This window comes from Toxorhynchites rutilus, chromosome 1, assembly GCF_029784135.1.
Source record: "Toxorhynchites rutilus septentrionalis strain SRP chromosome 1, ASM2978413v1, whole genome shotgun sequence".
Lineage (NCBI taxonomy): Eukaryota > Metazoa > Arthropoda > Insecta > Diptera > Culicidae > Toxorhynchites > Toxorhynchites rutilus.
Window position 1 is genome coordinate 49,623,483 of NC_073744.1, and position 25,635 is coordinate 49,649,117.

At 37.5% G+C, this 25,635-nt stretch overlaps 2 protein-coding genes across 2 annotated transcripts in view; one reads left to right on the top strand and one right to left on the bottom strand.

Annotated features, from left to right (window-relative positions):
• Nucleotides 1-25,635, top strand: part of LOC129765119 (uncharacterized) — a 279,465-nt gene that overhangs the window by 126,644 nt on the left and 127,186 nt on the right. The window contains exon 3 of the mRNA XM_055765005.1: nt 5,348-5,421. The gene's annotated coding sequence lies outside the window, so the exon portion shown is untranslated. The remainder of the gene's footprint in view (nt 1-5,347; nt 5,422-25,635) is intronic.
• Nucleotides 1-25,635, bottom strand: part of LOC129765123 (autophagy-related protein 16-1) — a 266,024-nt gene that overhangs the window by 87,979 nt on the left and 152,410 nt on the right. The gene's annotated exons all lie outside the window — the stretch shown is intronic.

Below are 25,635 nucleotides of genomic sequence, written 5' to 3' on the forward strand. Positions count from 1 at the left end.
ACGAAGAATCCATAGAATCAAGAGTACTTAAATTTCGGAAAATCTTGAAGGTTTTGTTTGATATTCGTGTTCGAAATCTTTACAAAGAACACAAAATCTTAAATAAACAAATAAAGAGTTGGAAAAAAAAGAATCCACAGAATCGCGTAATCGGAATTTCGATTGTTTTTTGTAACTGGAGCTATATATGCATCTGGATTTCGTGAAAATCTCTCAGAATTATAATCTGTAATCTACGAAAAGCAAATTGAATAAAAAAGAATGCATAGAATCGAATGTCTTGTAACTTTCGTTCGTATTTCGTGTTTGAAATATTTATAAAAAACAAACAAATCTGGAATATACAAAATAGATAACTGAATAAAGAAAAAACGACAGAATCGGGAACATGAAATTCTGAATCTTTTGTAACTGGAATTCATACATTCATCTGGATTTCGTATCTAAAAACTTCATACGAATAGTGAATTGGTAAAAGAAGAATCCACTAATTCGGAAATTTGATAAATCCATCTATTTTTAACTAAAATTTCTATAAACATCTGGATTTGGTGTCTAAAAGCTTCATGAAGAACATTTAGTCTGGAATATACAAATAGCGAATTGGTAAATGAAGGATCCAGAGAATCCTGTATCCTATGTAACTGGGATTTGTATATGCGTCTAGATTTCGTATTCAAATACTTTATGAAGAATTTGTAATCTGGAATCTGAATCTGGAATCTAAATCTGGAATCTGAATCTGTGATCTGAATCTGGAATCTGAATCTGGAATTTGGAATCGGAAATCTGGAATCTGAAATCTGGAATCTGGAATCTGGAATCTGGAATCTGAATCTGGTCTCTGAATCTGAAATCTGGAATCTGGAATCTGGAATCTGGAATCTGGAATCTGGAATCTGGAATCTGAATCTGGTCTCTGAATCTGAAATCTGAATCTGGAATCTAAATTTGGAATCTGAATCTGGAATCTAAATCTGAATCTGGAATCTGGAATCTGGAATCTGGAATCTGGAATCTGGAATCTGGAATCTGAAATCTGGAATCTGGAATCTGGAATCTGGAATCTGGAATCTGGAATCTGAATCTGGTATCTGAATCTGAAATCTGAATCTGAAATCTGAATCTGGAATCTGAATCTGGAATCTGAATTTGGAATCTGGAATCTGGAATCTGTAATCTGTAATCTGTAATCTGTAATCTGGAATCTGGAATCTGGAATCTGGAATCTGGAATCTGGAATCTGAATGAGGAATCTGAATCCGGAATCTGAATCTGTGAACTGAACCTGGAATTTGAAACTGCATCCAAAATTAATTTTTGGCACATATTTTGGCATCCCGATTTAATGCAACAGCATCGGAGAGTATGTGGATAATGTGGTAACGCGGTTTTGGTTCGATCCTCGTTGACATTTTTTCAGCTTTTTTGGGTACAATCCTAAGCTGACGTTCAGTCTGAGAGAAAGAATCAGTCTGTATCTGAATCTGGAATCGGATTTTTGAATCTGAATCAGGAATTTGAATCTGGAATCTGAATCAGGAATTTGAATCTGGAATCTGAATCAGGAACTACGAAAGGACTATGAAATTATAACCGGTGAGGAACAAACAATATTGAAATTGAAGAATGAAACTCTTTCGTACAAACATCTGATAGCACTGACAGGAATCAATAATGAGTACTTTTAAAATGCCAATTTGAGCAGATTTTCAAATTAACTCTCAGAATCAACATGGACTGTCGATTTTCCGCTGGCCAGAGCGAGACTGAATAACGCAGCTCTCACCGCTGAAAAATACTTTTCTCACATCCGGCTCACATGCGCCACATTTTGACGTCACTTTTATCCCGAAAACAACGCACGAATTCACGAAAAAAAATTGACAGAACGGGAAATGTCACCAATAGGCCCTTCATGATATATCAGTCATCATGCTAGCGTCCAAAAGCTTTCCAAATGGCCTTTCTCAAGGCCGTGTCAGTGTAGTTCTGGTCTTTTGGTTTTTTTTAATGCTGAATGCGAATGAACTGAGAAAGCGTGAGAGTCTGAGAAACCTTCTATAATTCAAAACATCAATATCATCACGTGAATAAATCCGAACACGCTCCTGAATTCAAATGTTCTCTTCCAGAAAAAAAAAATTTGAAAATGAATTCGTTTTTGATTAATTCATATATTATTTTAGAATGCATCGATATTTTTAACATAACTCTTTAATCGAAAGTTTTGATGGCCCTGAAAAGAACCGATGGGTTGCATGGCTCCGTAAAAGCAGTTGAAGATGGGTGATTCATGGTTCTTTCTTGTTCTCGCGAGAACAAAACACGAGATTTGTGTCCTCACTGCCTCATGTACGTAGCGCGCTCTGTATGCATTGCGAATATTTTTCTCGAGCTAGACATACAAAGCATACACAACCAACCCCCTCATAACGGTATGGAAACTGACCCGTTACGTCCTATCTAATGTTTCTCTTCTGCTTTGCGTCTGTCCGTCAGTGCAATCTCTGCATTATGCTTACTCCGCGCAAATTCTGAGAATCCATTCTGAGGCGAAAAATTGTGTACGTCGGTTCAATACGGTAGCAATATAAGAACTGAGATTGCACAGGCATGCATAATATTGAAAGTGCTTCCACTGTTTGAAATTTAAACTCCAGTACAGATGCAGAAATGGTATGGTGCAAAAATACAGAAGCGCTCTCCATCCGATAGCATAAAAATCGGCGCGATCCTCCACGGAACAAAATTTACCTCTGTGTGTGTTATCTATCATTCTTCCTTTGTATCGAGCAAAACAGCTGTGTCAGACATCAGTGTTGAGAAAGACTGCTGTCTGCTAGCTGGAGCGAGATGATGATCATGGATTTAATTATACAGACTTTAAAATTTCTCAGTTCATTCGGATCTAGACTTGGAAAAAGCCAATAAAACTCTTGGCTTTGAGAAAGGCCATTTGGAAAACTTCGCTATCGTCAGGTCACTAGCAGGATGGTTGATGAAGAATGAATGCTGTGAAATTGTGAATAGTAACTCAACAAATTGAAAACGATCGGAGATTGAGTTGCAATATTTTCTCTATCATTGTGCACATCAAGGCAAAGGGAATTGAGGGACATTGAGGGGAGAGACGACGGAAGAACCATAGTATATTGGTATTCTAGGTTGTCTCGATATTGGCATTCTTTTTTTATATACATAAATCGTTTATTTTGACAGGCCCAGAATAACATTTTTTGTTTCTGTTCAGCTTATCCTTATCGACCAAGAACACTAAAAGAACACATCATGAATCCACAATCCTCACAGTAACTGGATCGCTTAAAAGAAAATCGAGAAATATATTTTTTTAATGTATTTATGAAGCTAAATGGAGTACAAATGAAGCAGACAACATATTTCTGAATGTGGTCTTCTTGACCTTCACTTGGGCTTGTATGATTACTTTGAAATTCAGCAACGCATTCTTCGAAGAATCGGTAGACAAATAAAAATTGAAGATATAGCACTGCACAATATTCAACTGCTAACAGCGCTTTCGCAAATGACTCTGTCAATAAAACTCAAGTAGAAATGCAAAATCATTTTACACTCGTATGAATCCATACCGTGTTATTGTCGCCTACAACGAAGAGCACCATTCCTTGACTATTGAAAACTGACAAAACTGACAAACACCATGTTCAAAATAAAAACGCGTGTTGCACGCATCCTGCACACGGCTGCAGCTCGTTCCTACAAATTGACCCGATAAGAATCCACTCCCCATCAACACTTCAGAACCGGACAGCGCTACAGAACGCCGCTCGACGATTTATCATCCTTGTATACAATGACGGAGAACGCTGCAGGATGTCCACTAATTGAATCATCGACCAAATTAATCACATGCGACGAAAATGGACCCAACCGTAGCCGCTCTTCCCAACGCGACGACTACACGACTCATTACTGCCTCGATCGGTGCTGATCATCGCGACAACATCATAATCCAAACTGTAGCCCTCCACATCGGAATGAGAGGGTGGGAGCCACGGCCAAGTTCCCAAGATAATCTCTTATGGTTCTTGTAGCCGCGCTCGTGCAGCCCAACCAACCACTCGCAACTGATTTATTTTAATCTAGTTTGTAATACTCGGGTACATGACAGATTTATTATGATACATTGGCCGCCGGCAACCTCCTGCACCTGCGTGGCTCACATTTGTGCGATTGTTGATACGGACGGTAATTTATCTCTTCCGAGGAAATCCAGGACGGCAGAAACACAACCACACGACTCAGATCGTATTTTTTCTGCTCTTATTTAGTCTGAACCTCTACGATCGAGGGGACTGATAGTGGGGCTTCTTTTTTTTCGATCGCGTAAATCTCTGGACGCACATTCGACCTGGTATCAACAGGGGGCTGTCAGCACTCGACCCCGCTCGATGGTGCTATTTCGTACTTAGTGTTCTTGCGCACTTGGTCGGCTTCTAATGATCCGGATGCTGCAAGAGTAATCTACTCGGCAGGGCGCTGCGAAAAGATACAGTTCCGAGCGGCGAGTATTAGGATCGAACAACCAAAGGGAAATGTACATCAAATCAAAATGGACTCAAGAATGAAATATTTTCTCCCATTGCCCCGTTATTGACGATACCGGAGGGAGAGAACAACTCCAACGAGTCGGCAAAGCTTTCTAATTAATGGCTTATTTATGTACCCTTCTGTTTTGCGTTGATTTCTTTTGGCATAATCGTCGTCGACCAGGTGAGGGCATTCCAGCATTTCAGGTTTCGTTCAAATGCAAAATATTACGCAATCAAACCTAACCACATATAGTCGCTCGCAAGCGCCACCTTTCTCCGCCTTTCACCGCTGTCTTGATTCCGTTCGACGAAATTCTTATTAAATTCCATTACTCAGGTTTGATTTATGCACCCGACAGGAATAAATCACCACCCCCCGTGGGCTCCCCACTGGACCAAGCCACCCGAACCAAGCAGGTAGTGGGTGATAAGGCACTTTTGATCAAAAAGCTCTCTTACCCTCCAGCAGCCAGCGAGGAAGCGGGGGAGTAGTACCGTACTCGAACTTCGACCATCGAACCAACAAATCGATCGATCTTCGAATTGATTTTGCTCTCCGCGGCGCGCGCTTCGAACCGTGTCGAGATTTATGGGATTTCGGTCGCGCTCAATCGCACCTTGCCGCGGGACCTGGGCCTGGGAATGATTTACGGCCTGTTAATTCTAGCACTTTATCAGACGCGCGCAGACGCGCGAGATTCGATTCGATTTGCAGACACCTGAAACATTGTTTACTAATATATTGTTTTGCGTTTTGTTTCGCTCTATTGCAGATTTATCGCCACTTTGAGCCGAGTTGTGGGTCGCGTTTTTTCCTTTGCTGACAGCGTAAACAAACAGTAATCAGGTAAGTGTCCGATGATTTCATGCCATTGGTGATAGTTAGAAATGTCTCTACTTTGATGTGTTGAGGCCGTTTTTCATATTATTTCTGTGACACGATGAATATGTAATAGGATCACTAGACCACCTACACCCCAATACTCAATGCCCTTATGGCAATATATTTCTCACCAGCGTATCACGCTGCGCAACCGAAAAGATCATACGAGCTAAGCCATAAATTCAGCCCAAGGGTCCGTTGATTGTTTTTTCGAGAATTCCACTTACCCGAATGTAACACAAGGTTATTTATAAAATTCATATCTTTTTATGGGAAGTGCAATGAGAAGTATAGCGCATTGGGCACTATCCTTTCCAAAGTGATGAAAAAGATCAAAATCATTGATCTTACTTTCAAAAAATAGTAACTCGAAATTCAGATTTCAGATTAAACTTTGATGTTTGGCAAAATTGTTGGATTTTTTTTTAACTATTTAGTAACAATAGCATTTTAAATGCACTGTTAAAAAATACTCAAAAATTAAACTTAATATTCAAAACGTTCTCAAACTCAATCTCAAAAATTGAACTCAATATTGAAAACTTTATATAAAAGTTCGGCTGAAAAGTTCATAAGGTTGACGTCTTGATGGCGCCTCTCGCAAAAATCTACTTGACTATCACAAAGCTCCATCTTTCAATGGATACGTGTCAAAATTTGACAGCAATCGGTGGATTGGTTCATGAGTTACAGCATTGAGGGTGAAGCAACTTTTGTTATTGTGGAAAAAATGGAAAAATCACAAATCAATAAAAACGATGGCAAAATTGCATGAATTGGGCTTCGAATTGCTTCCGCATCCACCGTATTCTCAAGATCTGACCCCCAGCGACTTTTTTCTTTTCGCAGACCAGAAGAGAATGATCGCTGGCAAGAAATTTAAGACCGATGATGAAGTGATTACCGAAACTGAGGCCTATTTTGAGGAAAAACCGAAAGAGTACTATAAAAATGGTATCGGAAAGTTGCAAGATCGCTGTAAACGCTGTATCGCCCTCGGAGGCAATTATTTTGAATGATAAAATTGAATTTTGCAAAAAAATAGTTTTACTGTGTTACCTTACAAACTTTTCAGCCGAACTGTTACTGTGAATAGATATAGACTAATTTTTATTATAATTAATTTACGGAAATCTCCTCACTTCCCCCTGAGATCACGCTTCTCCTTCCAAGGGTCCAACCAATAATTATTCACACTCTAAAAGTTGGATTTTGCATAGCCTCGTGTCATGTATGAAAAGTGTCTGGAATCAGAATCATACCATACCATACCATACCATATCATACCATAAGCCAAAAAAACGTACACAAACAAAAAAAACACCGTTTTCTCTATTGTTACAAAATTTTATTCGTTATATTAGCACAAGCGAAATTTCGTACAGAAACCAAAACGGGATTTGATTTTGAAAATTCGCTATTGAGGGATTTCATGCCAACTCAACTGGCCGTGGGCAGCGCCATTTCAAATAGCAGTTAATCGTTGTAGATGTGAACACATAGGTATTTGAAGCAACTTTGCATACTTGAAATATTCAAAAAAATGGACTATTTTTTGAAAAAGGGCAAAATTTTTTTTCGGTTTTTTACAAAAATGTATTGGTCAAAAACTTTAATACATACAAAATTGTAGGCAAAGTATGAAATGAAAAAAAAATATTTTGAAAATTGAAATGATTTTTTATCAAAAACTTTTTTTTTCAATTCTTTAAAAAAAATAGCCCTTACAATTTTCAACAAGTCGTCCATACATTGGAAGATGAGCACTTTTACAGGGAAAAAGTTTTTCTGACAACAACTTTTTGTTTTATTCTTTGAGAAAAAATTACAACTAATCCTAAATTTGTTCCAAGTCAAAATAGTGATATAGTGTTCTCGAAAAAGTTTTAGATCTCATTAAAATATGAACTTTTGTCGAAGACGTCAACTTTCTATCTTTTATTGTTTTTTGGAATAAAGGGCATTTTTGCATGTAAACTTAATGTAAATTTTCGCGTTTGACATGTTCTTGACATGTTTCTAAATAGAAAACAAACAACTGGCAGAGCATGTAAATCGCGATAATTTATACAGAAAAATTTCACGAATTAAACATTAATAGTATTTTTTCAAAGAAAATCATGAAAAAGTTAAAATTGTTCGAAAAACTCTGTAAAGGTTCTCATCTTCCAATGTATGTGTGACTTGTTGGAAATTATATGGGCTAATCATATCAATTTTTTCAGAAAATTAAAAAAACATATTTTCAAGAAAAATTCATTTTAATACAATAAATTAGCAAAAAAAAAATTTTCAAAATGATTTTTTTAAAATTTGTTTGATATTTTAGAATTAAAACATATAAAATTGCCTACATTTCATTCTTTGACTAAAATTTTGTAGGTCTGATGGATTTTCTATTTGATTTTTTTTTGTCCCATTTGTTTATTTAAGGCTCATTAGCAATTTAGCAGTAACAGAGCCGAATTATTATCGTGCAAATGTCACAAGTTTATCATATCCATAATTAGCACATTACACAGTTGTCATTTTTCGGCGTAAGAGTATTCCCTTCTATACCATTGCATATGGTACATTACATTACAAGAGTTTTCCTTCTGTTCCATTATCCAGTTAGACCGGACAGCGGAGACAGTTGAAACTTAATCATTGTTCAGTTATTAATAGAACAGCAGCCCGATGTGTCTTGCAGAGCAGAGCAGTTGTATGGATGAATCGATCTCCATCGCTGATGACATAGGACATAGTTATTCTATTTTTTGTCTGATGTTTTTTTTCAATTTTGCGTTTACTTTTTTCGAAAAATCCTATTTTAAAAACTATAAGATCTTCAAAATGTTGGTTAAAGGATGAAATGTAGCAAATTACTTAGGTTTTCATTAAAACATAACAAACCATTTTTCGAAAAAATAAAAATCATTGAAAACAAAATTTAAAAATTGAAATTCATTTTTTCAAAAAATTTTTTTTTAAATTCTGAAAAAAATTAAAAAAAAAATGTCATGGATTTTTTTTTAACTTTAAATCCATGTTTCTCAAAAACATGTTTTTCAAATTCTGAAAAAATAGACATAAATAGCCGTTACAACTTCCGACAAGTCACCTCACATCGACAAGTCACATCGGAAGATGGGCACCTTTACAGGAAAAAAGATTTTTCGACAACAATTTTTTCATGTTTTCTTTGAAAAATTACTATCAATGTTTATCTTGAAACATTTTTGTGTGTAAATTACCGCGATTTACATGTTCTTAAAACTTTTTTCTATTTAGAAACGTGAAAAGAACATATCAGACGCGAGAATTTACACACAAAAATGTAACCAGTAAAACATTATTTTTTCAGGAGTCTTCATACAAAAATGCCTTATATTCCAGAAATTATAAAAGATAGATAGCTCACTTCTTCGACAAAAGTTCATATTTGAATAAGATCTAAAACTTTATTTATGTAAACACTATATCGCCATCATAACATTAAACAAAATTAGGATTAGTTGTAATTTTTCCAAACAAAACAGGAGAAAATTGTTGTTAGAAAAACTATTTCCCCGTTGAAAATTCCCTTCTTCCGATGTATGGACGACTTGTTGAAAATTATAAGGGCTATTCATATTGTTTTTAAAATTAAAAAAATATGTTTTTGAGAAAAATGAGTTCAAATTTTTGAAATATTTTTTTCATAGTTTTCGCCAACATAAAAGTTTGAACCCTTGATTGAACGAAGTTCAACAAAAAAAAGGAGGGTCAATCTGGGGAATTTTTTTAGCAACAATTTCCGAATAATATCCTGTTCGGTTTGGCTAACCGGAAGTGGCCAAAATGATAATAACTCGCTGGTCGAGCCGGTTCCAAAAATATTATCGCTGTGAGGTCCATGACCATGGCCATGACATCCGGTTGATTCATTTTTTTTTTAGCTAACCGAAAATGACCAGAAGTCGATATCTAACTCCTGCTGGTCTGGAGTATTTGAAAAAAATATCGATGTTTAGGGGTTTCATACCCATTTCTGACTGATATCAGGTGCAGTTCAGTCAAGCGAAAGTCATCATTGAGGATTCCAAACTGACCTCAGAGAACGAAAATCGTCATGGGTTGGTTTAGTCGATTGCAAAAATACGCATATTGTGGGGTTATGGTTGGAAGTCGTCGGCTAGTTGGATCCTTCAGATGACCTCAGAGAATGATATTCTACTTCCGCTGATCAATACGGTTCTAAAAATTTAGATATTGAGGAGTCTCTTGGCCAATTGCGTTTGACGTTCCGTTATTGTACAGCTAACCAAAACGGCCAAAGATCAATGTTGAACTATTTTAAATTGGTTATACCTCGAAACCGGTTAATTCTAGAATAAATATCATATAATTTTCCATGTAAATCGCATGTAGATTCTTTTTTTCATGTTACTTTCCTTAAATGATTAGGACTTCAGAATTTCATAAATTTTCAAAAATCCATGTCTTCATTTTGGTGAGTTTTTATAATTCCATTCAAAATGTTATTTCCCTGAAGATTCAATCATTTTTCAACAACTTTGTTAAGCATCATATTTTAATCAAACATCCGGATTTTGAGTTACGAATTTTTGAAAAGAAGATCAATGATTTTGAACACCCCCTCTAAAAAATCAGTCGTAATCTAAATTGATAATAAAAATTGTGATTTTGTGGTATCTTCCATCATATGTACCAAGTTTCAATAAAATCGAAGAGGGTCGCAAATTTGCTATTTTTCAGTTGATTTGGCGTGGAATTTCTCTCTAACAAATCTCATAATTTCAAGAAAATCACATACAAAATCGTAAAAAAAGAATTACGTGAAAAATCGCCTGAAAAAATATCTCAACACCTTTTTGAGTCAGCTTCAATTCTTTTATCTGAACTTGTGACTGGAAGTCTTCGTTCATTTCAAAGTTGAATTCTGAGCGCAACATATAAACTAAAAAAAAATTCTTGTCTCAAAGTTTCTGAAACTTTAATCAATAATTTAGAAAACCCACATCGATCTCATTCACATGAAAATCCCAAATCTATGCAAGCCAATAATCAAACTGATGATCGATTTAATTTCATCCCTCGCGGAGCATCGTCCGGCACACTTGATTCAGGGTCTCCGATGGTTCGTAACACTCTCGAACCGATTTCAATTAGCGGTCCAATGATTGGGTTCTCAAGCGGTGCGCTCCAATGGTTCCGCCGTCAGTGGACATCAGCACCGGAGCGAACAGAGGTACATTACACATCATTGATAATGTGGTGGTTCGAGGTAGAACAGAAAACATTTGCCCGACAAAAAGTTTGTGAAGAAAAAGTCTTGTGGGAAATGGTGCACTTTGCAGACAATTGTCTGTTTGTGGTGTGGCCAAGCTATTAACTCTGCCCGCACTCCCAATGGGAAATGGAAGTGAAGTATCATACGGTGATCGGTAGCTGTAGCAAATCCATTTCCCATTCCCATTGATCTGCTCCGACCCACATACGAATCTTCCCACCGTCTAACAGAGCGCAGCATATCACGGTTAACTCTGACCTTTGGGGCAACAGAATGGAGCCATCATCGCAACAACGCGGCACCACTTCCGGTGCATCTTATCTTCCACCGAAAGCCCCTTCATGTGCACCATTGACCTTCCACCACCAGGGGCCAAGGGAATATCGGAAGAATCCCATGTCGCGCGAGCGCTGTTCCTGTCTCGAAACAAGACTCTTGTTTTCCGGGGACCCCATGCCGCCACCACCTTTTTCGGTGGTAACCATTGTCAAGCGGCGAAAGAGGAACCTTACCGATGCTCATTCACGTGGTGTACGTGTTTGCATGGGGTTCCGCGTGTTTTCCGATACGCCACCGGGATACGGGTCCTCGGGTCGTCGTGACGAACCGAGAAACTTTCAGCTCGCTTTCACTGGGCCTCTCCGTCCCAGTGAAGCAGCTAGGTTTTCCGCTTCGTTTTTCTGAATAATACTAAATCCTCACTCGATTGGACGCGCGAGAACGTCGTGAGGTACAGCTCAATCGAAGTCCTCCGATCTTACCGCCGCCGCCGCCAGCAGCAGGAGCAGCATGCTTGCCGCTGTCATGTTTGCGTGTTTATGCCGTGTCAAAAAATATTAAGTACCGAATGACGGATGAATTGGAAATTCCGCTGTCAGTCGTCGTTGTCGGCACCATTCGCCGACTTGCTCTTCCCAAGGCATTTTGTCGGGCTGCATATAATTTGCTGACAATATGCGTGAACTAACATATCTAACGTTAGAGCGCATAATTGTTTCAGTCAACATCTGCATCAAATAAGGTTCACTCATTGTAATGTGTTTACCTATTTGCGTGACATTCACTAAGATAAAAATTTAGTTCACCATCGGTTAGTATAGGCCCTACCCACATATATCGACAAATTTTGAAGTCTTGATTTTGTAACGTGAAAATGTTCATAATAAAAACCTTAGAGCTTAGTCCTTCGGTGGTAAGGCACCACGAAAGCAGCTCGGATAAGCGCACCAGCCGCAGGAAGCGTGAAGAAGCCACATCGCTATCGACTGGGAACTTTGCGTGAAATTCATCGCTATCAGAAGTCGAACGAATTGCTGATCCGCAAGCTACCTTTGCAGCTTTTGGTTCGTGGAATTGCTCAGGATTCCAAAACCGACTTGCGCTTCCAAAGTTTCGCGGTTATGACGCTGCAGGAGGCTTATTCGAAGATACCAATTTGTGTGCTATCCATGCAAAACGCGTCACATCATGCCCAAGGACATCCAGCTGGCCCATCGTATCCGAGGAGAGCGTGCTATATTAGCTTAGCATATAATCAACGGCCCTTTTCAGGGCTCCAAATTTGATGGATTAGAGTTCAGAAAAGTTTTTTACAGGCCGAACTGAAAGGAGCATTTAGCGAAAATCGTGGTGTCGATGATAATTCGATACCGATAGGTGCCATGGATATGGATTTCATAATGAAGAATATGAAATACATGACATGATGTAGTGAATATATCCCCATATCGAAGAAATCACTTTAATGAAACTGTTTACCGTTTGTCGTTTTTAAGTGTTGGGAAAGGGCATTATTTTTGCTGAGTAAATTCCAAGAAAAAATCCATTCCTTCTTTAAGCGTGATTCATTCTGCTTCGGATCAACGGAACAGTGATAATCATTTCATACAAAAGATAAAATGTCCAAGAGTTATATGATTGCTATTTATTGAGTCGGAAAATAGTTTCAATAGCTTAATGATAGCTTCGAAAACAGGTTATAAAATGACGCTTCCTTTGTTTTCGTTCATTTCTTACTCTACTCTCGCACCGTGACGACTCGTTTGTTTGGGACCAAGCAGATAGCAGGTTAGTCTTTCTGTGGTAAGGCACACGAAAGCAGCTCGGATAAGCGCACCAGCCGCAGGATAGGTGAAGAAGCCACATCACTATCGACCGGGAACTTTGCGTGAAATTCATCGCTATCGGAAGTCGACCGAATTGCTGATCCGCAAGCTACCTTTGCAGCTTTTGGATCGTGGAATTGCTCAGGACTTCAAAACCGACTTGCGCTTCCAAAGTTCCGCGGTTATGACGCTGCAGGAGGCTTATTCGAAGATACAAATTTGTGTGAAATCCATGTAAAACGCGTCACATCATGCCCAAGGACATTCAGCTGGCCCGTCGAATCCAAGGAGAGGGTGCTATATTAGCTTCGCATATAATTAACGGCCCTTTTCAGGGCTCCAAATTTGATGTATTAGAGTTCAGAAAAGTTTTTTGCAGGCCAAACTGAAACGAGAATTTTCGTTTGGATGCCATACAGCATCGAGAAAATTCCGGAAAGATCTAATCGTTGCTGAAAAATAATCTGTCAGTTCCCTGGGAATTGTAGAATACATCCATGCGAAAGAGTTTATTTTAATGTTTTTTAATTATATGGCGAACACAGCGACCAAATACATTTGATTTCGTAATTTTTCAATCAAGTGTAATTAGCTGGAAGGCTTCTGAAGATTATTCTTTCCCATCAGTAGGATATTTTCGTATCCAATAATGGATGCATAACATGAAAAACGGAAAATGTTTCGTATCGCCAAAATTATATAATTTTCAATCGATTATTGCTCAGTCGCCGAAATTTTCATACTCAGAAAGTTCATTCTCCTCTAGTTTGCCTTCCAAATTGCCATCGTAAACCACACCTTCTCTCGATTCAATCACGCACGAAAAGCATACTGAAATGATATTCTGGTGGTGAAACCCACTCATTTTTCGTGAGGCGTCGTGCACAAATTACGTAACGCGATAAGGGGGGAGGGGTTAGATGTTGCGTTACTTTCTGTTTATTAGAGATAGGAAATTGCGTTACGAAAGGGGGGGGGAGGTTCAAAATCCAGATTTTTGCGTTACGTAATTTGTGCACGACGCCTGAGGACATCGACAAGACAACATCGTTACTGAACGAGCTGAACGGCGAGGGATCGAGGTATTCATTACCTGGCTTGACCTGACCTGAAATGCAATCAGTTTGTTTTAACTGTGAGGGAGCGCAGAAAAGCCGATCGATCAGAAGGAGAAGAGAAGGTGACCAAGAGAGTATCAGCATCGAAATACGGTTCCTCGGGAAGACATAGAAGCAGCCGCCACACACACACACACATACACGCGCGCAACTCTTTTCGTTTGCTGGTTATCGAGAGGAAACCTGGAAAGAAATGATCGTTGCTGAAAAATAATCTGCCAGTTCCCCTTGGAATTGAAAATTACATTCAAGCGAGTTTATTTTAATGTTTTCTATCCATATAATACTGCGACCACATACATTTGGTTTTGTGATTTGTCAATCAAGTGCAGTTAACAGGGAAGCTTCTGAAGATTATTCTTCAGAACAAGGTTTTTGTATCCAATATTGGATGCATAAAACCTTGAGTCTTCAAAGTAACACTCTCGCTTTTGAAGTCACCCAAATATTTATTTATTCATTCATTCAGGATGGATTTAGATTCAACTTCAAACAAATGATCTCTAAATCAACGATAGTCCTACGTCACCCTTGCGGTTATACCATAGATATAACCCACTTCCTGTTTTTTTATCATGTGATCAATGTTGATTGCGACCAATTTTTCAAAAGACTATTCCCAAAATCGTTGACCTTTTTTTTTATTTTTAGATAAAAAAAAAATGTTTTCAATATTAAATTTATTTTTTGATCAAGTTTTTCAAAGGTGTATTTGAAATCTTATTCCAGAAAGTATTCTTCTACCCTATCATTAATCTAGCAAGTTCATTGATATACCGAAAATCATATTTTAATCAGACGGCTGGATTTCGAGTAAAGATTTTTGTAAAATGAATTTTGAGTACGCCTTTAAAAAATAGCAATCAAAATTGGTCCTATGATAATAAAAGATATAATTTTGGATAGAAATTTTGAACAAAAATCAAAAATTTTGAACAAAAAATTGCTGGCCAAAATCGAGCGTTTTACGGCTAATTTGGCTCCCTATTCTTTTTTTTCTCTCACAATTAATAATTTGTTTAACACAAACCCTTCCATATGCGGGCACAATTTCTATATTTTTTTCTCACGAAAACATTGATATAAATATTATTTTGACTATGACTAAATATATTATTGATAGAAGATCAAAATTGTAAAATGTTTACCCTTTCCCGTATAACATCGAACCGGAAACGGAATTCGAGATGACTAGAGTGGTGGTCAAAGAACCAAAAAAATCACAGAAGGGTTGTGTCGGAGACACGACCGCATAATTGACGTAGGATTCCGTTAGGCTATCTGTTGATTTTGGATATGTTTGAAGAATGATATCGTTAAACTCTTTGATAATGATTTGGTTTTAATGTCTCTGTTAGGGAACACATTTCGGTGGGAACGAAAGTTCCCCCTACTTTCATGTATTTGCAATGCCGATTTCCTCAGGCAGCTTGGTTTTGATGTCTCTGTAAGGGACCTGCCGCCCCTAACAGTCGTCAATTTCGACCAATCAGAAGTAGGTATTTCCGCTAGGATAGGGGTTGAGATTTTTGAACTGTTCGATAGTTAGTTTCATGGCATATATTATTTCCTTCAACATAAAAAAATTGTCATGGAGTACCGAAATCGATTGACGCAAAAATTTCATCAATCCATCATGAAATGACAGAGCAATAAGCATTTGAAATTGGACAATTTCCACGATGTGCTCGATTTTCGACTTTCAATTTGTACCCCAATATGTTCCCGAAAGACGTAATTCTACGTCAAAATAATAGAACCTTCGAATTCTAGGTTATGAACCACATTTGGGTGACCCAAATGGTCTCCGGTTGTACTGCAGATCAGTTTTTAGATCGAGTTATGGAAAGGCATGACCAATAGTTTAGGTGGATTAAATCAGGTTTTTGTAACCTCGAACCCTTGGATTGTCGTTCAAATTACCGTACTGACGTCCAACGCATAGTTGTCCCATGTTAATTTTCGAAAAGTTTCATTTTTCTTCATAAAACGATGTTTTTATGCATAATCTTCCGGAAAAAAAAACAAAAAAGTTATTGTTTGTTCCCAGATTTTCAAAAAGCAACATCAGGTTCGATTGTGCCATGTTGATATTCTAGTCATAATTGTCCCATCATGTATTTTTTGTAGAGTCATCTATCTATCTATCTATCTATCTATCTATCTATATATATATATATATATATATATATATATATATATATATATATATATATATATATATATATATATATATATATATATATATATATATATATATATAAATGGAGTGATGTCTGTCTGTCTGTCTGATTCTTATAGACTCGGAAACTACTGAACCGATCGACATGAAAATTGGTATGTAGGGGTTTTTGGGGCCGGGGAAGGTTTTCGTGATATTTAGAGACCCCTCCCCCCTCTCTAAGGGGGGGCTGCCACACAAATGAAACACAAATTTCTGCATTACTCGGAAATTAACCAAGCAAACGAAACCAAAGTTGGCATGTGAAAGTTTTAGGGTGCAATAAATGTTTCTATGATGGTTAGACAGTCCTTCCCCCACTCAAAGGGGGGGCTGCCATACAAATGAAACACAAATTTCTGCATTACTCGAGAATGATTCAAGCAAATGAAACCAAATTTGGCATGTGGAGGTTTTAGGATGCAATAAATGTTTCTATGGTGTTAAGATACTCCTTCCCCCTCTCTTAGAGGGGGCTGCCGTACAAATCAAACACAAATTTTTGCATTACATAGGTTTTGTAGATCACTCCCTTCTTCATAGAACGATGTTTTTATGCATAATCTTCCGTAGAAACACAAAAAAAACTTATAAAAAACCCGGTGTATTGTTAAACTTATATGCTTAAAGCTTCTGGTAGACCAATATGCTACAAAACTTTGATTGCGCTTTTTTCAGCTTTTTTCAGAGAAACGTAAACTACGGGATGTTCTATACAAACATAGGATAGATCTAATACAACAGGAAGAATACAAAAACTTGATAGAAAATAAGTACAGACCTCGAACTATTTATAATAGGGAAATGAAAAGGCAATAAACACAAGAAAGCTTAGAATAATACAGAAAGACATTAAAACATTTAGAATCTTATTGAATGCTTCTGCATGGGATTGGGAAGTTTAAATATATAAGGCATTGAAAATCAAATAACAAAAAAACCATAAAACTTTAATGACCCTGAAGTTATGAAAAGAGAATATGACAGTGGGACAAAAAAAACCTTCAAGACTCTCTGTCCTACTGCAACATTTGCAGAACAATTTGAAGCAATTTGAAGACAATCGCTGAAGATTCGTTGTTGACAGTAAAAAGTGTAGTCAGTTTGACTTGAAGAAAATTTAAGCTTAAAGTCTTGGCGAGAATTATAATATGAATGGCAATGATACCGAAAAAATCTGTTGCAGCTGTTGCAGCGTAGAAAAAAGTAAGAAACTTATTCACCGCCACTCCTAACAAATATGATAAAATCACAACAGAAATAAAAACAATTTGTGAAGAAAAAAAAATAGAAGGGTTGTTTCCGAGACACTTTTCAGTGCTTTTTCACAAATTAAATATTTACAAACCTATAGTTTCCTCTATTGCAATAGATTGTCAGCTAAGCGGTTCACTTAGCGATAACGAAGGATGGAAATCATGGGATGAATTTTATGTAGCAAATAGGCAGGCAGATAACCGATGCGGTTTCGGTTATCTGAGTAGGGAAGGAAGATCTTTTCTCTCCCCTACATATTTTAGACTGATTAAGAATTTCACGTATATATACTCGGAATTCTTGCCTAGCAGTTCAGATCAATTCGTTAAACACAAATACACAGTTCAATTGGTTGAACACAACAACGCATTAAATAGGTAACAACGCATACTAGCATTTTAAAAAAGTTCAAATTTATAAAGCAACGCTAAAGTTCCTTCCTAAACCACGCCGAAACCATCTAAGACGCCGGAGCTCCTAACAAGGAAGGAGTTCAACCTAACGGTAAAAATAAACAAGAAAAAGAAGTTGAGAAGTGGAGCCTTCGGATCACAAAGAGTTAGTAGCTGCACCTAGCCGGGATTTATTGGAACTTAGGGGCCTAGCCTATTGGAGAGAAGTCAGCACGAGTCAATAAAGACCGCCAATCTAGGGAATTTAGATTTCTTAGATCACACTTACTTCAAACGAGAATTTTGAGTCGGTCGTTACTGGAAAATAAAATGCGTTACTGGTTGGTTTCACAAAACATCCGGGTCATTGGAAGGGAAGTAGATTCAACGAGATTCAATCCTTCGTTGGGTAAAACGAAGATGACGTGAAACCACAACTGACAAGAATAAAGGATTTTGTTTGCTTTTTTTCTTACGGAGCACAAATTGATAAACTGAACACCGGTTGCGACACGGAAGGGGTCCAATTTGGATAGTTCAGCTTACGAAAAGTAAAATTGGCCTTTTCAAGGCTTTAGGCGAATGAACTGAAAATGTTTAAAACCTATATAATTCAACACTGCTATCACTACTACTACTACTACACTGACGATACATGCAAGCTGCGATCGCTTTTATACCCGTTGGCCTTTGTGCAGACAGGAATGTGTTTCCATAGCACGGACAACTAAATCAAGCCGCCTGAGAAAATCTTAACTGACGATAATGGGTCTTCGTAGCCAAATATGTTGCGTGTTCGCTCACTAACCGAACGACCATGGGTTGAAACCCAGGATCCTACGTTGGTAATCTTTTCAAAATTGACTTTCTCAAGGCGAATTGACTGTAGGCGAATGAATTTGAATGTTTGAATTCTCTTTAATATGAAAATCTGAAGATATATCTTTTTTCACTCGCCTCTAGTTGTGAAGACCACAATGTGTTTCTCTAGAACGAACCACTAAATCTAGTACCGTGGCGATACATGCAAGCAGCAGGGTGGCCCCGACCAGCGATATTCTAAATAGTCTTTTTCAAGACCTAAAATTAGTTTTAGTTCTCCTAATTGGCCTTTTTCAGCACAACTATTATTTAATCATTTATCATCGTCTTGAGTGTTGAAATGTTGGAAACTCGCTATATCAAGTGTATTGCCCTCAATACAGTTTTACCCAAAAAACGTTTTGTTTCCCGAGACTTTTCAGCTCATGTAGTAAGTAGAGAATCCTTCTGTTCTGTTCTGTTGGGTACAATTCCGACCATAATAATTCGTTCTTAGAAACCAAAACAAATTGGGATCTGAAGCTATCCGTGCCTGATTGACCTTCGTTTGTCATGTTCCCAACTATCTTCTGTTCAGAGAAATTATATTCTCAAGAAAGTGAACAAAAATTGAATCATCGAAACATCAAATTCATGATGCGATACTTTCCAAAATGATCAAAATTGCAAAACAAATAACCCCTACTGGGAGAGTGGGAAAGATACTCAGAAAGAGCTCAAATTTGACCGCTTGCTGCATCAATGAAACGGATGTTCGAAATTTTCATCGATTATCTGTACATATTTGTTTTGATAGTGGAGATGAAACCCCCATTAAAGCAGGAAACGATCAGCAGGCACGTGGGCAAAGAAATACCGCCGAAACTTGGTGATTTACCAGTGAAAAAATGAGTGTTGTGAACATATTTAGCCAATAAAAGTCGACAACAGAGCCGATCGAGAACGATCACAATCTGCAAGAGAACCTTCTGAAGACGATAATTAATGATCGACGACAGGTGATTAGCAAACCGTCGCTGCTTCTGCTGCCGCCTAATCGATTACAGAGAAACAACAGCCCGGAGGGGGAGAAAATTAATGATCCAGATCTAATCACGGTTTTGTCGTCCGCTATCCCGAAGGGAGACGTGTCTCCAGGTGTTGATGGTCTGTCACCTAGCATTGGGAAGCGGGGATAATTGTACATCCGACAGGCGTTGCGCGTTCTTGGAACACTTTCTTCGTATTAATTAGAACATAATTATTCGCACGAACGCTTCGCATCGCAATGCCACACCTGGTGGTGGTAATGGTGGAAAACCCGGTCTCGGTTAATGAATTCCATGTGTGTTTGTGGCTAGACCGCGCATCGTTTCTCTGTCGCCACGCATATCTACGATGAACGAAAACGTGTATAGGCAAGCGTCTAATCCACGCCGGGATCAACTGACAGCTTCCCAATGGCCAATGGAGCACTGGTGGCAGTGGTACGGTCCGTAATAAACCGTAATAATATATGGCGGACATTACTTTTCATAACTTCGATATGCAACAGATCGGTGTGCAAAATTGTAAGCGCAAAAGCGCACTCCAAACCCAATGGCCGTAATTGTGTCGTTTATTATAGCTATTATTAATGCTATTATTGTTTTCGGGTGAACTCGCATCGGCTTGGCTTGGCTTTCCGGGCTTCACCAGATCAACCGTTGAATGAGTATCTTATTATTTGCTTCCCGATAGACAAAAACATGGGCCCCGGAGAAAGAGAGAGGGAAAATGTATTGTAAATATTATGACGGTACTAACAATAACCAGCATCTGATAACAGACGAAAACATCCGTATGCTTTTCCGCGTACTCTCTTTTCTCGTTCGCGTGTGCATTTAGCCACTAATGTCCCCGGGTGCCTCGAGATCATCCACACACACACACACACACACGTGTGGAGTGGACGCCCTTAAGCCGTGGGCGCACATCGAATCGTTGCAACTTCCCGTGCAGTAGCGCGCAGTACCATCCGCTACCCGAACACATGCTATCGAAAAAAGTCAATCAGTTCCGTTTGGAGCATCTGCCTTCGGTCCAGGGTGTGTGTCCCCCCCCCCCGAAAAACAACAGCACCCATTGCTGTTGATTCCCAGGAAAGAGGCACATTTGCACACAGCAATAATGATTATGCGGTAATAATCGTAAAACTGGAGACGTGGGATTCATGAGTTACGAGTACCGGGCGATAGAGATCTTAATTTGTCAGTTTGTTTGGGCGCACGACACGGCGTTCGCTGAACACTCCGTCGGCGGCGAGCGGGATCAAGATAAGTTGGCGACCACTGGGTTTATTCGATCACTGATTGCGGGAACAAATTCAGAATGATCTCCGTGTACGAGAGTTGACCTACAAACACTTTATGGGCCATCTTCACTCGCGATAGTTGGCAACCACTAAGGGAACATTGTAAGCATTTTGGATTTTCGGGAACATTTTGGTCTTTTTGCCTGGCTCGTCATGAGCATGTGTTCTAGACAACAAAGAGTTTACCACATTTTTAGAAGTTTTTGAACACAAAACTTATGTCAATGTTAACATTTTACTTCCATCTTATCTTGTGCGATGAATCCCTAATTTTGATAATGACTTCTGATGAACAACGTTCAAACTACTGTCGTAAAATACAGCAGAGCGCATAACCTCAAGACCCGGGTTTAATTCCTTTGAGACCCTGGAATACAAGGCTGTTTTACAGGACCACGTTATCCACATAGCCACTGGTGCTGTTGCATAAATGCGTGATAATATCACACCACATTTTAGAATGAAATTGAAAAATGTTTGCTAAGAGTAAAAATCGAGAGCATAAACGTGAATCTATAACCCTTTCGGTGTGGGCCGTGTATGTGGCAAAGTGTGCGAAAAGAGCAATTCCAAATGAAATCGTCCTAAAGATGCAGATTTTAAAAACATGTATTTTTGATTCGAATGAAAATTTGTATTCCGTTCGGGTTGAAAGAAATATGAGTTTTCCACAGCATTTGGGATTTTTTGACGTAAGTGTAACTTTTGAAAAGGGCGTATCGATTTTATTAAGAGAAATTTCTGATAATTTATACCTCAAAAACTGTGGGTCGAACAGAAATAGTGTCTCAGAAAGAGTTATACAGTATTTCTGTAAAAACGTGAAAAAATATACACTGAGAAAAAAATAGTACTAATTTTTTTTATTTACAAAAAAAAACTTTAATTTGCAATATCTTAAATATGTATTTTTATTTTTTCATATAAAATAGAAGTCATGTAGAAAATTTTAAAAACCAGTCTAAGATAGACTATTTTCAACGAACTTTGTGGAACATCGATTTTTGTGAATTTTCGGAACATCGAATGTTTGTATGCTAACAATCATTTTTAGCCACGAATTATGAATCCTGATGTGATTTATAATTAAAAAGCTCATTTATCAATCTCCTTCTAAATGCAGCCATTCTCGAGATATTTCAATAAAACATTTCTAATTTATTGTCTTTTTTAATTTAATTTTTTTTTTTTAATTTACATATGTATTTTTTCATGTTTTGTCAATTTATTCATATAAAATAGAAGTCAGGTAGAAAATTTGAAAAAAAATTCCAAGATGGTAAAACTATTTTTGACGAACTTTGTGGAACATCGAATTTTTATGAATTTTTAAAACTTCGAATTTTTGTATGTTTTTTTAGCCACAAATTATGAATCCTGATGTGATTTAAAATAAAAAAAAACTATTCATCAATCTCCTTCTGAATGCAGCCATTCTCGAGATATTTGAATAAAACATTTCTAATTTATTGTCTTTTTTATAGTAACTAGCTGACCCGGCAAACTTCGTCCCGCCCAAAATTTGCTTTTTGTTATCAATACCTTCAAACATTCACGTTTTCTTACTAAGCGCAAGTTCATGGGTCCAATCGCAGAACTGTTCATTGATTGATCTTCTAGTCGACCCCGTTGAATTTACCTTTTACTATAAAATTCTTAGTACTTCTACCAAAACTGGTCATTATAACATCAGATTATTTGCAGATACAATTCTCGTTCAAGATTATTCAACCTCTTGCAAATAACATGTTTCTCCGTTACATGGAAGAAATGTTACAGAAAGTATGATAGAATAAAGACAGCTCTAAATCAGACAATTTTTTCCTCGAGTTTTGTTCTTATCAACACATTCGGCGATACATTTTTATTGGTATAGATAGCAGAAGATATAGGAGTGCGTTTCATCACAAGAAAATCCATTTCCAGTTTCGAACAAAGATCAATTTCGTTAGCGCAAACATCAAATGGACTAACAACGCTTGTCACGATGTAATTGTAGAACATATGGGAATTTAATTTCGAATTTTCCCTTTTTCCTCCAAAGTTTTCCGAAAATTTTCAATTGTCATGTTTGGTTGGAATATTTTTGGTTGAAATATGTGTAATATTTTTATGGGATCTCCACTCCATTCCAGAGGAGCAACATTTATCATACCCAAAAATCCTCACATCCCAAATTGTGCTTGATTAGTTCTCGAGTCGTGCAGAAGTTTGTATTTCATTTGTATGGCAGCCCCCCTATAAAGGGGGAGGAGTGTATTCACCATAGAAACGTTTCGTGCCCCGTAAAACCTTCACATGCCAAACTTTGTTCCTTTTGCTTGATTAGTTCTCGATTTAGAGGCGAATGAACTGGAAAGTTTAAAGCCTCTTTAAAATAAAGAGGAAGAAGTGCCGCGTAAACAAAAACCGCGTGAAAGAAAACCGCGTAAATTTCGAGATCCACCTAAAAAACAGCGTAAATTCCAAAATTCGCGTAAAAAAAACCGGATAATTTTCAAAACCTGTGTAAAAATCTACCAAACAGTGAATTATTAGTTTAAAATGTAACACATATTCTAACAGCTGATAGCCTGATTTTTTGCATGCTACAATTCTGCTATCTGTATCTTCTTTTATTTTTCAGCTACTAATGAGTGATACAACACTAAATTATTTCGGGAAAAGTCACATCAATTAGCACATTGAATTTTACGAGGTTAATGCGTGCCGCGAAAAAAAACTCGAGAACGAATCAAGCAAATGGAATAAAAATTGGCATATACAGGTTTTAGGGATCGATAAACGTTGTTATGGTGGTTCGACACTCACTCCTAAGAGGAGACTGCCATACAAATGACACAACAGATTTCTGCATAACTCGAGAACTAATCAAGCAAATGGAGCCAAATTTGGATGTGAGGGTTTTTGGGTACCAGAATAGTTTCTATGATGGTCTAACACCCCTTCCTTCTCTGGAATGGAGAGGGGGTCCCATAAAAATAATACACATATTTCAACCAAACATATTCAAACCAAACATGACAATTGAAAATTTTCGGAAAACTCTGAAGGAAAATGGGAAAATTCGAAAAAATCAATTCGCATATGTTCTACAATTACATATTGACAAGCGTTGTTAGTTCATTTGATGTTTGCGCTAACGAAATTGGTCTTCGTTCGAAAGAGTAAATGAATTTTAATGTGATAAAGCACACTTCTATATTGTTTTCTATCTATATAAATAAAAATGGATCCCCGAATGTGTTGATCAGAGCAAAACTCGAGAAATGAATTGTCCGATTTAGGGCTGTCTTTATTCTGTTATATTTTCTGTATCAAACATTTATTCGATGTAACGGAGAAACATGTTATTTGCAAGTGGTTGAAAAATCTTGAACGAGAATTGTGTCTGAAAATAATCTTACATTACTGGGAACTTTATAGTAAAGGGTATTTTGAAGGGCAGTTTAGAAGAGCAATAAATGAACAGCTCTGCGATTGGACCCATGAACGCGCGCTTAGAAAGAAAACATGGATGTGTTAACGAAAAATAAATTTTGGGCGGGACGAAGTATGCCGAGTCAGCTAGTATCTATATAAATAACAATGTGAGACCAAATGTGTTGCTGAGCACGAAACCCGAAGAAGGAATCGTCCAATTTGAGCCATCTTTATTTTGATGTATTCGTCTCTGCCCATAGTTCAATGTTATGGAGAGAAAAATCGGAAAATTTTCGGAAAACTTTGAAGGAATGTCGGAAAAATCGAAAAATTGATTTCCCATACGTTTTAAAACTACATCATGATAATTGTTGTCGGTCCATTCGATGTTTGCGCTATTGAAATTGATCTTTATTTGAAAGTGGAAATGGATTTTCAGGGGAAATAACGCACTCCTATCTATATAAATAAAAAAGGAAGGTCAAATGTGTTACTAATCGCAAAATCCGAAGAAGGAAAGGTCCCTTTTGAGCCGTCTTAATTTTTTTTTGTATTTGTTGTATTCTGCCTATAGAACAATGTTATGATGAGAAAAAGTTTAGAAATTTGTTCTAAAGAATTAATTTCAAAACAATAATTTTGGACGGGACGAAGTTGGCCGAGTCAGCTAATATATTATACAAATGCTGTATCAGTATGGGAGAGTAGTGAAGCGACCCTAATTTCTCCATATATGGTATGTAGAGATGCTTGGAGAACACCTCGCCAAACCATTCTTCATATTTCATTAAAGCACACTTGCGCATTGTCGTCAAGTTCCAAAAGTGCATCACCCATGTCGAAAATCGAACACTTCTCTAATTACATTTTTGTTCAACTTATGTTGTTACCGAGTCTACATTTTTTTCACTGACATCAATTTTGTTATTTTTGTGAAACAAATCTCAAGTTTCCACTCGGTTCGTGGCAGTTCAACACACACGGGACATTTTTTGATTACTCGGCGTATAATTATTCATCGGCAGATATAGCAGGGTAACTCCAAGCGCCTCCCCAGAAAATTGAAGGTAAAAGAATTAGCTTGTAGAATTAATTTCGGGAAAATAAAAGAGTCGAGAGTTGCACGCTAACAGGATTGGTCGTGTTTTAGTTGTATGAAAGAAAGCCAAGACTGTTCAGGCAACGCTACAGTAGCACATTTTCTGTTATTTTTAAGCTCATTTAATGTAATGA